The sequence below is a fragment of the Ictalurus furcatus genome, chromosome 6 (genome assembly GCF_023375685.1).
Source record: "Ictalurus furcatus strain D&B chromosome 6, Billie_1.0, whole genome shotgun sequence".
Lineage (NCBI taxonomy): Eukaryota > Metazoa > Chordata > Actinopteri > Siluriformes > Ictaluridae > Ictalurus > Ictalurus furcatus.
In genome coordinates this window covers 29,800,089-29,814,650 of record NC_071260.1, presented here as the reverse complement: position 1 = coordinate 29,814,650, position 14,562 = coordinate 29,800,089, and positions in this window count along the sequence as shown.

Here is a 14,562-nt window from a genome sequence, read left to right as displayed (position 1 = left end):
TTTTTTTTTCTTTGTTTTGGAAAAAGATTATTTTTGTCACCTTGGTGTAGTGGTTTTTTTTTTTTTTTTTTTTGAGGTTTATTAAAATGTTTGTCAATTAATTTGAGCACTTTTACCTCACTTTAATTTTCCTTTGGATGAAGTTAAACATCAGGAAAATGTGTATGAAGAGGGGGGGGGGAGTAAAAAAAAATAATAAAGTATTAAACCCCACATTTGATGTAAATCGTGTCTTATTTCCAGACGTGACGTGAAACGTGTTCGTTTTTGGTTGTTCTCTTAATATTTTTAATATTTATTTTTTTTCTTTTCAAGTTTCGGAATGAGAAGTTCGTACCAACGTAACCGTGTTTTTTTTTTTTTGTTTGTTTTGTTTTGTTTTTGATTTAAACTTGGTTAATGATGTGGCAGTGCTGCTGGACGTGCGACTCTGCGCACAAACCAGCGTTTCAAGTTGCAGTGGTAATGGAGAAGACTGTTCGGGGTAACTGGGTTGTGTGTAATAGTAGTGACTGGCTCCAAGTTCTTGGATAAGATGTAATGCTACTGGAACATTGTCTTTCTGCGCATACCTCTCCGGGACACTTGGGAATTGCGTCTCGTCTCCAGCAGAGCTTTGCTGTGGCCTTGCTTCATTTCCCACTGCCACGCCACAGTACAGAGCTATGAGTCAGCAGGTTGGTAACTCGGTGTACTGTCGAGCCAAGCGTCAGTCCTGGGCTGAATGTAAGCGGAAAGACTTGCTTACGTTTTAATGAGCTGGTATGCTTTAGAAAATATCCTTACCCTTGTTTGGCTGTAGACTGACGAGTTTAGAAGTCCTGTTCGGAAGTGATTTAAAGCGTTCTGACGTCGTTGCTTTGGGTTGTATAAAGTTGGAGGATTACTACGCTGTAGGATTACTTTAAGCTGATGCCGAGAACGCTACGAGTCGGAGTCGTCTGTTTTTACTTAGGATTTGAACTGCAGGCTGTTTTTCTTTCGAACATGGTGTAAACATGCGCAGTTTTATTACTTCAAAGACGAAGCGTTTTTAAAAAAATCCCTAGCTTGATGTCTGGTGTCAATCAGCCCAGATTGAACTCCTTCTTTTTTTTTTTTTTTTTTTCTTTTTTTCTTTTTTTCTTTCTGGAGTATTTCGAGAACTAAAAACTGCACAAGAGAAGGCTTGTAATGGACTGAGTAAATTTGCCCATGGTTCTGTTAGGGATTGGGAGCATTACTCGGTAATGTTACTCTAAATTTCCATTCTGTGGTAGACCGAACGGCTTTTTGTAATACTTTTTGACCAGGATTTCCATTTTATTAGCTCTGAGGCAGCTCTCGCGACTCCCCACCATCTCCGAAGAACTTTCAGACTGTGGCCACGGTATCGTTTCTTCTCCCTGTCTAGTTAAAGGAACACTCCATCTTTTTTTTTTTTTTTTTTTTTAAGAAACATGGTGTCCATGCCACATCTGCAGCGTCAACAGATCGCAATTCTGATGTTTCCCTGTACCTCTTTAAATTCAACCAGGGGTCTAAAATGCTTTCTTTCTGAAGACCTGTTTAATTCTCAACTTTAATTGGTCTACAAGAGCATGGCTCTGACTGTAGTACCGGCTGTGTGGCGAGTCCCTGTGCTCCTTCTAATACGTTATTGTTTCTATATTGGCGGGTAATTCACAGGGACTTGGATAACAGATGCTCCACATATAACTTGGTTTAAAAAAAAAAAAGTCTTATTTAGAGAAGAAAATGGTGTAATTGATCATGTGACACTTTGTCCAAGAGGCTTAACATTTTATAAAAGGAGTCTCCAGTGTCGGCAAGTTTTCAGGGCTTTCTGGGTTCTTGTTAACAACCGCAACAACAACAAAAAAAAGCGGTCTTATTTAGTGCAAGTCTTACAAATGTACCAAAATAAATCTAAGTGATGAGTGGTTAAGAAACAGCACACTATGATGTTCCATGATACGATGTTTTGGAAACTTTTTGTAGCCTGGATCCCTTTTAGCAGTTAAACTAGCCAAATATTTGAACCATTAATCATGTGTACAGTATTCTGTCTTTTCCTAATCTCTTTTTTTTTTTTTTTCCCCACCCAGTTAAGGTTTGTATTAAATCCATTTAATTCATTAAAGTTATGAGCCAAACAAACTAATAAATAAACGTAGGAGTTTAATAATACATATATCTTTTGCAACGAGGCCGTGTCACACCACACCATCATGGATGAACTTCCTGTAACGGCATGTGGTCATGTTTTATTCCCTACATCACAGCAGCTGGGGGCAGCGAGGCTTAGAGATTAGTACGTCTGCCCCACGCCTCTGAGATTTGGGGTTCGAATCCCGCCTCCGTCCTGTGCTCATGGAGTTTGCATGTTCTCCCTGTGCTTCGGGGGTTTCCTCCCAAAGTCATGCTGATTGGCAGTTCCAAATTGTCCAGATTGAATGTGTGCAGTGGGTTGGTACTCCATCCAGGGCGTCCCCTGCCTCGTGCCCCAAATTCCCTGCGATATGCTCCAGACTCCCCACAGCCCCGTGTAGGATAAGCAGTATGTGAGATGGATGACCGGATCCATGGATAACGGCAGCTCTGACTGTAGTGCCCGCTGCAAGGAAAATTCTAGCACCTTATCGTATAGTAACACCTTACACGGGGTCTTCTATTGCGGATGCTCCACGTATACTTAAGAAACCGTTTAAAAGCGGTTGCTGTATAACAGAAAATCAGTTATATAGTGTAAGGAGACGTTTGTGGAACATTTTAACGAAGGAGTCTTCAGAGAAATGTGCCGTGACGATGTGTCACCGGGGTCAGGTGTGTAGGTTGAGTTTTCAGAGCGTCGGTGTCGGCTTGCGTGCGTTTTCAAACCGCATTCAAACAGCCACTGGTTATGACAAGGTTATGGTTATGATAGAGTGATAGCTGACAGCTGTCCCAGCAGCGTCTCTGCTTTACGTGCTGACTGCTGCACCATCTGTTTGCCTCCACAGGTTTCATTTCCTCCTCGGGAGCGTGTGCTACTCCACCTGCCTCGGCTCCCCGTCATTAATTACGCGTTCTGGATCTGTGACCTGACCAAACGTTTCGCTGTTACTTTATCTGGCTGCCATTTTTAATGACCGAAACAACCAACACTGCTAGCTCAAACAAAGCACGGGCGCGGTTTCCACGGACGACGCCAAACCCTCCGGAAAGTGTGAGTAGACCCAGTCGTGTTTTACTGTGTTGGGTCAAACTACATAAACCGTGACCTCTCGCGTGTCTCCTCTGCTATTTTGAGTTCAAGTTTCCTATTTTAAAAATACTTATTGGTGGAAACCATTCACAGACTTTTTGATTGACCTTGTAAGTGGGTTTCCATTCTTCTCAATACATCAGGTATAGCTGTTGTCTGTGGTAATCGCATATACTCTGTACAATACTAGAAGTTAGTCTGAATATTCCTAGACTGCTTAAACCAATGTTTTCACTTTCTTTTTCTTTTTTTTTAATGCACTGTATCCACTGATCGGGTGAGTTCGCATGGATCTCTGATCGTTCTGCATAATGCCTCCAGTTACAAAACAATCCACGTGCTTACGTACCAGTGTAAAAGCCGTGTGTGTGTGTGTGTGTGTGTGTGTGTGTGTGTTTTAATCAGGAAGCCACGATGGTCAAAACCTACATCTAAGCCAGCGAGAGAAGAACAATCAAGCAAAATAACCAGATAACAAAGCCCTATTTCTGGAATATTGCTGAAAGATATGCAGAGACAATGAAAACACTACACAGCAGAATGCAGGTGAGAGAGAGACACACGGGTAGAGAGACAGTCCACTGAATATCCTCCCTCTCCATACAATGTGCTGCTCTCATCTGTGCACTTTTCTGCCTTTTGTTTACACGCTGTAGAACGTTCATGTGTCCTCTACTCGTACTGCAGACGTGAACATCGGCAGATATTGAAGATATGAAGGAGCACTGATTTCTCAGGGGGGGTTTCCATGGAGAAAAGGTTATTAGATAGTTTTAGCGTTGTCGTTAGTTATTCACGAGGATTACCACAAACGATCCGTGTTCATAAGTTTGTTACGGTTACGTATTCCACGACGGCAGAATTCCCCGAACGTTGACGTGACTTACTGTATTAATGACTTATTTCTTAACGGCACGGCGACTTTAGAAGCGATTCCCCTCGAAACGCAAGCGATCCACGTCATTATCAACGACAGATATGACCGATTTTAAGACGTTGTTTTATCGGATGGACTACTCGTGCGACTTGCGTTAACGTGCACGAGTCGTACCCTCCGTATGCTTTCGTATCCTTGACGCACAGTAACACCGAGTAACGTGGGAAGACGAGATAAAAGAACACTGAAGGTAGATGATGGACGAAAGCTACAAAGGATGCGGCAAATGCCGACGGCGACGACGTGCATGGGGGTATGCGAGTAGATAAGGACGCACAAAAATGCAAAGAAAGATTTGAATACAGAAATGAGTGGAAATATGTGCTCGGTATTCGAGGGAAGCAAAGTGTCTGAGACGGGAACAGCAGTGCTGTAATGAGGGAACACAGCAGAGCATGTCCAGGCACCGTGGAATTGAAGTCTGCTATCAGAAAGGGATGCAGGACATCCTCGGCTGGCGCACATGGCCAATCCTCCAAGCCATAACCCTCCTATTGGATTATTTATTTCTAGCTGACCCCTTTAAGAGTGCTTGTTAAGTAGTGCTGTCAGTGATCATGAGAAGCGGTACCCAGGTCCAGGGCCAGAGACCCCAGGAACACCAGCCTAAATTTGATAACATCACACAAATTTGGAAGCGTGAGAATTAAAACGCTAGTCACTATTTTAGCGATTCCGGATTAAAAGTAACCCTTCTTCAGTTTTGTGTTACGACGTGGAACACACAGTCTTGTGCTGATGGGAGATTTTGGAAAGTTGTTGAGTTAATTGATTATCAGTTGAAAACATTGAAAGGTCATTTTTCGCGAGGCGAACGTGCTTATAGCTCAGTGTTAAACCTCGCACCACGACCTGGCCTCTAAAACCGTACAGTGTTGTGAAAAACTATTTGATTTTTGATCCGATTTCTTCTGTTCTCATACTGAATAGCAGGCAACCTGAGTAAACACACAATACAAAAAAAAATCTTATCTCATATCTATCACCTATGTGGAAAAACTAAATGCCCCCTTAAACTTAAAATCTGGTTGTGCAACCTTTAGCAGCAATAAATGCTTCCGATAACTGGAGATCAGGCTTTCACTTACTTCTAAGATTAGGACTTATTCCTGTGCTTTGGATCGTTGTCTTGCTGCATAATCCAATTGCGCTTGAGTTTCAGTTTACGGACTGAAGACCGGACATTCTCCTTGAGGATTTTCTGGTAGAGAGCAGAATTCGTGTTTCCTTTAATTATTGCAAGTTGCCCAGACCCTGAAGCGGTAAAGCATCCCCACACCATCACACTCCCACCACCATGCTTGACCGTAGGTATGATGATCTTTTTGTGGAATTCGGTGTTTGGTTTACGCCAGATGTAACGGGACTCCTGTCTTCCAAACGGTTCCACTTTCCACTCATCAGTCCACTGAACATTCCCCCAAAAGTTTTGAGGATCATCAAGGTGTGTTTTGGTAAAATTCAGACGAGTGTTTATGTTCTTCTGGGTTAGCAGTGGTTTTCACCTCGCCACTCTTCCATGGATGCCATTTTCACCCAGTGTCTTTCTGATAGTGGAGTCATGAACAGTGACCTTTATTGATGCAAGAGAGGCCTGTAGGTCCTGTGATGATGTCCTTGTCTCTTTTGTGAGTTGTTGTATGAGTCTTGGAGGAATTTTGGAAGGTCGGACACTTCTGGGAAGGTTCACTACTGTGCCAAGTTTCTCCATTTGGAGATAACGGCTCTCACTGTGGTCCTTCAGAGTCCCAGAGCCTTTGAGAATAGTTTTGTAAGACTTCGCAGACTGATGTACATCAATCACCTTCTTCCTCATCGTTCCTGGAATTTCTTTCTTCTTTGGCATAATGTATTACTCTGTAAGACCTTTTAACCAACTTTATGCTGTTGAAAAAGTTCTATGTAAGTGTAGATTTGATTGAACAGGGTTTACAGTAATCGGGCCTGTTTGCGTCTACTCCAGCTGAACCCCATTACGAATGCAGTTTAGCATGAAAAATTAGCACGGATTTGGGTAAATCATTGTGTAAACTGATTAGCTGTGCTGTGTCCTTATTGCAAACTCGAATGGAAGAAGTACAGTCTGAGACTTTTTCCTTTGGCGTCCTTTACGAGGAACCTGAAATTGTGAACTTTGTTTTAAAGCTAGATAAGTGGCACTCTAAATTGCCAATAGTTGCAAGACACATTCAATTTTGGTTGGCATGGGAGGACATTTGCTGCACAGACACCACCAATTTCCATCCTCTCTCTGCTCTGTTTCTGCTTCTGCCTCCGGTCAGCTCCGGCTTTCTGTCTCTTCTTTCTCCGTCTTCACTAATCCCTTTCAATTCTTCGTCTGTTCTAGAGTTCATACTGTATTAAGGTTCCGACTGATCTGATGATGGGACGATTTACGAACAACCAACAGCTATATTTCACTGTAACTAGGCTGTAAATAACTATAAATGAAACATTACTGCTGACTGGCTTTAGCTGTAGGACATAACACAAAGACCCATCGTGTTTTGGTGGTCACGCTCATGATTCTCAGTGACAAGAAAACAAAATGCAACTAGAAGACGCTGGCTAGTACAAAAAAAAAAATACATTATAGTCCTAAACCCATCCTTTAACGCATCCTTTAACGTTTCTTAAGGAGTAAATAATGCAGACAATGTGGGGGGAAAAATATGTGGAATTCTCAGAAAGAAAGAATGATCAGTTTGTTTGTTTTTTTTAAAATAAATGAACCAAAAAGTATTTAAATCAACAGCTTTTGTGTTTCCTTACAGCCAAGAAAGATTGGAGAAATGCTGTCATGTTTATCACATCATTTGCAGGAAATAAGCTAGCTGTAAAAGGAATTAGCACCATTTGGCCTGTCGATGCAAGTGTGATCAAAGGCAGAAAACTAATCTAAAACTTCAGTATGTTGTTCCTCCAGCTGCAGACATGTTCAATTATGTGCTACGTCTATGCTTAGTGTAGCCAAATGCCGAAAGGTTTCTCATCCCGAATTGATTCAATGTCCAAGATGTCAGAGCGAGGACAAATGAGGGAAGAGTTTGTGTCCAATAAAGTCACAGGAAAGGCAGGTCATGGTTTTAGTTATACGCCACACTCTGAAATGATCCCATAAGATGGTGAACATAGCCTGCAGCGCAATTCTTAAATTACAGGACTTTGGAGTCTGATGTGAGGTTTTTACAGAGTAGCAGGCATAGAGGGAAGCCAACCTAAGCCCTGTACTTTAATAGTCTGAGAAACCCAACAGCTTAAACAAACTGTCCTTCCTTTCCAGGAAATAGACAAGCTGCTCAAACAGTAACTGGCTGCATCAACATCTCTGAAGAGGTGCAATTTATCGGAGTTCAAGGTCCTGAGAAACAGGTGATGGGTGGATCAAGAATGGCAGATGTTCCTGTGGCTGAAACCGAGAGGTTTGCTTGGGTGGGTGGGTGGGTGTCGGGCCATAGATTAGATATCATTTGGAGTATTTCCTGTCATGGTTTGTTGTCTCTCAGAAAAATATATATATATATATATTTCATCCAGTTTTACTCACTCACTTTACTTCCCAGCACTTTTCTGTTTCTGCCGACATGTCACCTCCGACGATACACAGTTCTGGCTTATTAGATGTTGTACTGAATCTGCATTGGGACTGGGGGTTGAATATGACATGGTTGTGGGTGTTTGATGGTTTCCTTTTACGTTCCCGCTAACTCGAGTGTTTTTTCTTTAGTGTTGCTGTACTCTACTCTCTTACCTTTTTGATGGCTCTCATGTGGTATGCACATTTGGACTTTCACATGCAGTTTCCATTAGATATAGATCAAAGAAAGCTGTGAAATTGTCTTTATTGTTTAAACTTTTGATCTTTTGTTAAAAAACATTCACAAAAATATTCGGATAACAATAATATGGATATCAAACAATTGCAAACACGTTTATCAAAAAAAAAAAAAAAAACTTTGTTAAATATAGCTGTGCAACAATTATTGTCACTTTTTTGCTCAATTCTTTGTGCTAACTCCCTTTGACAAGATAACAGCTCTGAGTCTTCTCCTATAACGCCTGATGAGGTTGGAGAATACATGGCGAGGGATCTGAGAGCGTTCCTCCGTACAGAATCTCTCCAGATCCTTCACATTTCGAGGTCCACGCTGGTGGACTCTCCTCTTCAGTTCACCCCACAGGTTTTCTATGGGGTTCAGGTCAGGGGACTGGGATGGTCATGGCAGGATCTTGATTTTGTGGTCAGTAAACCATTTTTGTGTTGATTTTGATGTATGTTTTGGATCATTGTCCTGCTGGAAGATCCAACCACGGCCCATTTGAAGCTTTCTGGCAGAGACAGTCAGGTTTTCATTTAATATCTGTTGATATTTGATGGAGTCCATGATGCCATGTATCCTAACAAAATGTCCAGGTCCTCTGGCAGAAAAACAGCCCCAAAACATTAAAGATCCACCACCATATTTAACCGTGGACATGAGGTACTTTTCCATATGGCTACCTCTCTGTGTGCCAAAACCACCTCTGGTGTTTATTACCAAAAAACTCTATTTTGGTTTCATCTGACCATAGAACCCGATCCCATTTGAAGTTCCAGTAGTGTCTGGCACACTGAAGACGCTCGAGTTTGTTTTTGGATGAGAGTAGAGGCTTTTTTCTTGAAACCCTTCCAAACAACTTCTTCATTATTCCCCTGATGGTGGAAATGCGCATTTTCAATGCATCTGCTATTTTCTTATAGCCACGTCCCATTTTGTGAAGCTCAACAACCTTTTGCCGCACATCACAGCTATATTCCTTGCTCTCACCCATTATGATAGATGAATAAAGGAATTTGGCCTGTGTGTTACCTCATATTTATACCTCTGTGAAACAGGAAGTCATGGTTGAACAATTTCCTGTTCCTAGTCACCCAGGTGTACTCATTTTTTATTATTATTTTATAAATATCAGTGGGAATATACTTCAAATATATGTTTCTCATCTGAATTAATTGGGGTGCCAATAACTGTTGCACACCTATATTTAACAAAGATGTATATATTTTTTTGATAAACCTGTGTTGTGTTTGCAATTGTTTGATATCCATGGGAGCAGAGTATTTTTTATTATTATTATTATTATTATTATTATTATTTTTTTAAACAAAAGATCAAAATGTTAAACAATAAAGACAATTTTTCACAGCCGCCTTTGCTCATATTTACCAAGGGTGCCAATATGAGTGGAAGGCACTTTGTAATTATTTATACACACACACAGTTTATGATCAAGATCAAACTTTAAGGAAAAACAACTCTTTGTTTACTTCATGGAGAGAGGGGGATGGGGAGAGAGAGAGAGAGAACACCGATCTAGTCCGATAGACCGTTCAAAGCAGAACTGTGACTTTTGTTGGTTGTGGAAAATGAGTTTTATTCCTGGAACAAAAAAACCAGGAAGAAGCCTGATCTCTTTCCTGCCCCCCACTGGACAGTGGCTCCTAGAGCACGATAAACCCGAGAGATGTAGTACCCCCATCTTCCGTCACAGGAAGTATAATCTGGTCAGGTTTAATCAAATGAAGTGAGAATCTGTTCTTGCTTACCCAGGTGTGCTGAAGTGAGCAAATAGTCCACTTTTTGTAGATATAAATGCACCTACATTCCTCGATAATGATTATACACTCAAGGGCTCTACAGTTTCCCCTCAGCAATACATTCTTTCTAGTCTTTCTGTTATTACTTTCACCGGATAATAATAATAATAATAATACAATAGACAGCATCTGAATTGCAAGTCATTTTGCAGCAGGTGTATAAATCTGGGAGGTAATGAATGTCCTCCAGGAGAAGAAGGTTCTCTTGTATTGTATTCGGTCTTCAAACTGCTACAGTTTTCTGTTGAAAGACACATAGCACACTCGTACAGTTTGGTACATTATTAGAATGACGCAAACATTTCCAGGACATGTTAAAAAAAAACAAAAAACAACACACTGTCCTAGTGAAACCTGTCATCAAATTACCATTCCGTTCTTACAATTAGTCTGAAAATTCAGTCTAGATGTCACCTATGAAGGGCGTGTACATCGTTACAGGTAGTCTGTGAGCCTGTATTTTGGGAATTTACCCTCTTTCTCTTAATACCATGGTGGAACTTGGGTGAAATTGCTCTCCTTTTTACATTCCTGCTAACTTTAGCTAACCGCTAATGTGGTATGCATGTTTGGCCTCTCGCATGCAGTTTCCATTAGATGATAATGATAATAATGAGTCTTTATTGGTCATGTATACATTACAGCAGAGTGAAAGTCTTTTCTTCGCATACCTCATGTTAGGAAGTTGGGGTCAGAGCGCAGGGTCAGCCATGATACAGCGCCCCCTGGAGCAGAGAGGGTTAAGGGCCTTGCTCAAGGGCCCAACAGTGGCAGATTGGCAGCGCTGGGGCTTGAACCCCCGACCTGCTGATCAGTAACCCAGAGTCTTAACCGCCAATCCACCACCGCCCCACATATGATATATGGTCCTAGTGCAACCTGTAACCAAATTACCATTCCGTCCTTACAATTAGTCTGAGAATTCGGTTAGTCTAAATGTCACCTAATGAAGGGTGTGAACATTTTTTTTTACAGGTAGTTTTCATATACAGAGCTTCAGAAATGTCCTGGTTCTCTCTAAAGTCGTTATGGTAACAAAGCAAATACTGTTCATCATTATAGGTCAGGATTTTTTGTTTTAGACATTACCGGTGTATCAGTGCTAATCTTTTGAGCAACTTTCCTCCATGTGTGGGATTGTATTGTGGGAATTTAGCCTTTTCTCTGAGCACCATGAAATGCATGGTCTGGTGCTAAAATGTCTGATGTTAAAAGATTAGGCAAAGCAAAGAAAGATGAGATGAGAGGACTGTTAGTGTAAATGTATTTGTGTTTACTAAGTGTTGCTCTTTGCAGCATTCTGGGAGCAAAGCAGAGTTCACTTCAGGTGGCATGGTCCTCTTTGTAGAAGAAGAAGCCTTGATGTGTTTCGTATACATTACAGCACAGTGAAATTCTTTTCTTTGCATATCCCAGCTTGTCAGGAAGTGAGCAGGGTCAGCCATGACACGGCGGATTAAGGGCCTTGGCGGTGCTGGAGCTTGAACCCACGACGTTCTGATCAGAACCACTTAGTGTTAGGACCAAATGCAGGAATGATGCATGCTGTAGGACATGAGTAGCATTATATTATGACAGGAACCATTATAGTGAATTCTGAAATGTATTAAGGACAATCATTAATCTGTTTCTGAACCACCAGTGGATTTCTTCTAAGAGCTTTAGTTTAATTCACACTCACCACTGGGTTCCTCTTTGAAATCCTTTGAAACCAGTATAAGCCGAGACTTGTTTTTGGTCTCAGGCAGCACTTCAAATCCATTAGATACTTTGGTACGTTAAGCTTTGTCCGATTAAAAGCATTTTAGCCTTGAACCCGCTCTCAGATGTTTCTGGCGAAGTGATGACATCACCAAATCCACTCCGTGTACCCTTCCCTTCTCTTATTTAAACAGGTTTCCTGCTAGCACGTGCTCATGGCCTGAACTCCTTCCGTTCTGATTTTATTCACCGCACTGGTCATTCATTTCGCTTTCATTTCGCTGAAATTGAAATGTTGTCTTGTCCTCCGTCTTAAAACTACTGCAACTCTGCAGATGCCATAATCCTTTTCCTAAACTCTGTTTTTAGGACTCCATAAAAAATTTTCCTGACAATGTTCCAAGTTAAACTGGTCTAAATATTTACATTTCATGTTCCTTTAATTGGGATCAGATTTTCAGAGCTCTAGGAGCAGAATGAATTGTTTCATACAATTGTTATGTTAGTTCCCAAGACACTTGTACAGGTTTGCCATGCTACTGCATACAACGTACTTACAACAGTATATGTAATGCGTATATACGTAATTGTTTTCCTACAATTACTCGGGGGCAAATATTCTAACATGGGGCACGTAAACCTGCCACCATCAAATCTGATCTGCATCTTGGTTCATTTAGCTCACTGCAGTGGTTGGAAATGTTATGAAATGTGCTCATTCTGAGCTACTAAACAGGCTAATCTATTTTGTAGTCAGGGGCCCCTTTAAACATTTTAACACAAACGTAGAGATTTATGGTAATTGATTAGGCCAGTCTAGGACCTTCCACTGGATTGAGGTACCTTCGCCCTCACCCCACGAAGGCTGTTGGTGATGTCACTAACTGTTGTTTTTGGGTTTTTCTTCACAGCTCTGACGATGTTCGTGTCCATATCCGACCTGTTCAGTGTCTGGTTGTTAGCACACCAGTGGTTTCTTTCCTTTTCACGACATTCCAAATTGTTGTATTGGATACGCCCAATGTTTGTGCACTGGCTCTGATAGATTTCCCTTCTTTTCTTAACTTCAAGATGGCTTGCATTTCTCCCGTAGACAGCTCCCTGGTCTTCATGTTGGTTTACCCTTTTTCTTAGCAGTCTTTACAGGCAAAACCTAGGGCTCGAACCAAGACTCAGAGACACTCAGAGCTATTAAAGCAATTTAACGGGACACACTCGGGCAGCAAGAAACGCACATCGGTCACGCGTTCCGATATTTTTTGGATCACTTGAAAAAACACACGGGTGGGTTCAAACAAAAGGTGCCATGTTATGTTTTAAATTGTTTAACACATGTGAAATTCATCTTTTGATCTCCAACCCAAACGTCTTCAGTGTGTAACAAAAACAATGGAATTGGCCTTGCTGTTCCGATACTTTCAGAAGGGACTGTACAAGAATACTTATTTATTTTTAAATCCTTATTTCTGAGTTTCTTCCCAGATAACCCATTTTATTAAAACTGCCATTGGATCCCAGTTGACGTCATTTATAGGCATCACGACTTGATAATGTGGGTTGTGGTTCCACTTCTGTAACAAAATTTGAAAACCACCGATCCCTGGGCTGTACTTCAGACCACTGATGGTCGCTCAACCCACTTTGAGAACAATGAGTCTGATTCCTTCAGGAGCTGATTTAATTTAAAAATGAATGATAGTTGCTGGAAATGAAAACTAATCTACCACTCCTTCACTATATGGCTTTGGCAAATGCTTTGTTTATCCTTCCCCCACCCCCCCCGTCAGTCTAACGTCCATCTTTATTGAGAGTCTTCCGTCCTCCGGGGTAACAAACGCCACACTCGTTATACTGGGAATGTCACCAAAACTGACTTTAATCAGAAGTAGGCTAATTTATTCTGAGAATGAAATAATGAGTAAAAACAATTAAGATTACACATTAAATAAGCACGCAGCTGTTTTTGGTACCCGTCTGATCTCTGCTCCTCTGCACCAGAAGACGCAGGTCTAATTTTGCTTAACGTTCAGAGTAGAGTATTTTTGAACGATATGGTCCACAGGCTCATCCGTATTTACAGCAGGACTGGAAATTGCCAGGTTTTCTCTCTTTAAACTCTGGTTTTCCTTCACAGTTGTGAGGTTATTGGAGGACAGTGTTAGTGTGAAAGCACACAGGCCACATGTCCTATGTTTTCCACATGCTGTGAAACACTCCATTCTGTGCTCATGTTGTTTTGTTCAAGATTTTGATCCCCTTTTTGATGCCAGCTCCTATTCACAAAAAGCTGAATTAATTCTGTCCAGGTGTCCCGAGTTCACAGTGGCTTCTCACCTCTGCTAATCCCACTCGCACAAACACAATGAAGGCTGTGAATGATCGATTGCCTTTTTTTTTTTATATACCTCAGCACAAACGTCACAGGGGAGCTGATCCCGCGGTTGTCCAGCCCCTACGGCCATTCAAACTGAACACGTTATTCGATTATACTCCAGCTTTCATTAATGAATAGATTAAGCATAAAACAATAGCAGGGACTTGGGACCAATGTCATGATATGATATGATTTTCATTACAGGATTAAAGTGTGGCACGGAGACGGGCAGAGCAACAAGGCCCATTTTGGTTTTAATCAAGGTCAGCGCTCTGGGCTTTCTTCATGATGGAGCGTGTTCTTTTGGAGCGAGTGGTGGAAAATGTGACTCGAATGGTCTACTAGACACCTGTTGCGTGTCCCCTCCCTTATTTGAGCCGTACTGCTTTTCAAACAGTAAATATGCACGTTTCTGTCTCGTCACAAAGTGTGTGCAGAAAAATGAACTGCACAAGCACAGGCTCGTCTCTTTTCATTACATCTTGCAGATGCCTGTTCTTAAGATCTCCTGAAAACACATTTCTTACTTTTTTTTTTGCATAGTGGTGTTGATTCCACTGCCAGGCTGAGCTGTTCTTCATAATAACTTATGTTTATTATTTCAATATGTATATTATGATCAATGATATTAATCAGGTGGGGGGCGGCTGTGGATTAGGTGGTAGAGCGGGTCGTCCACTAATCGT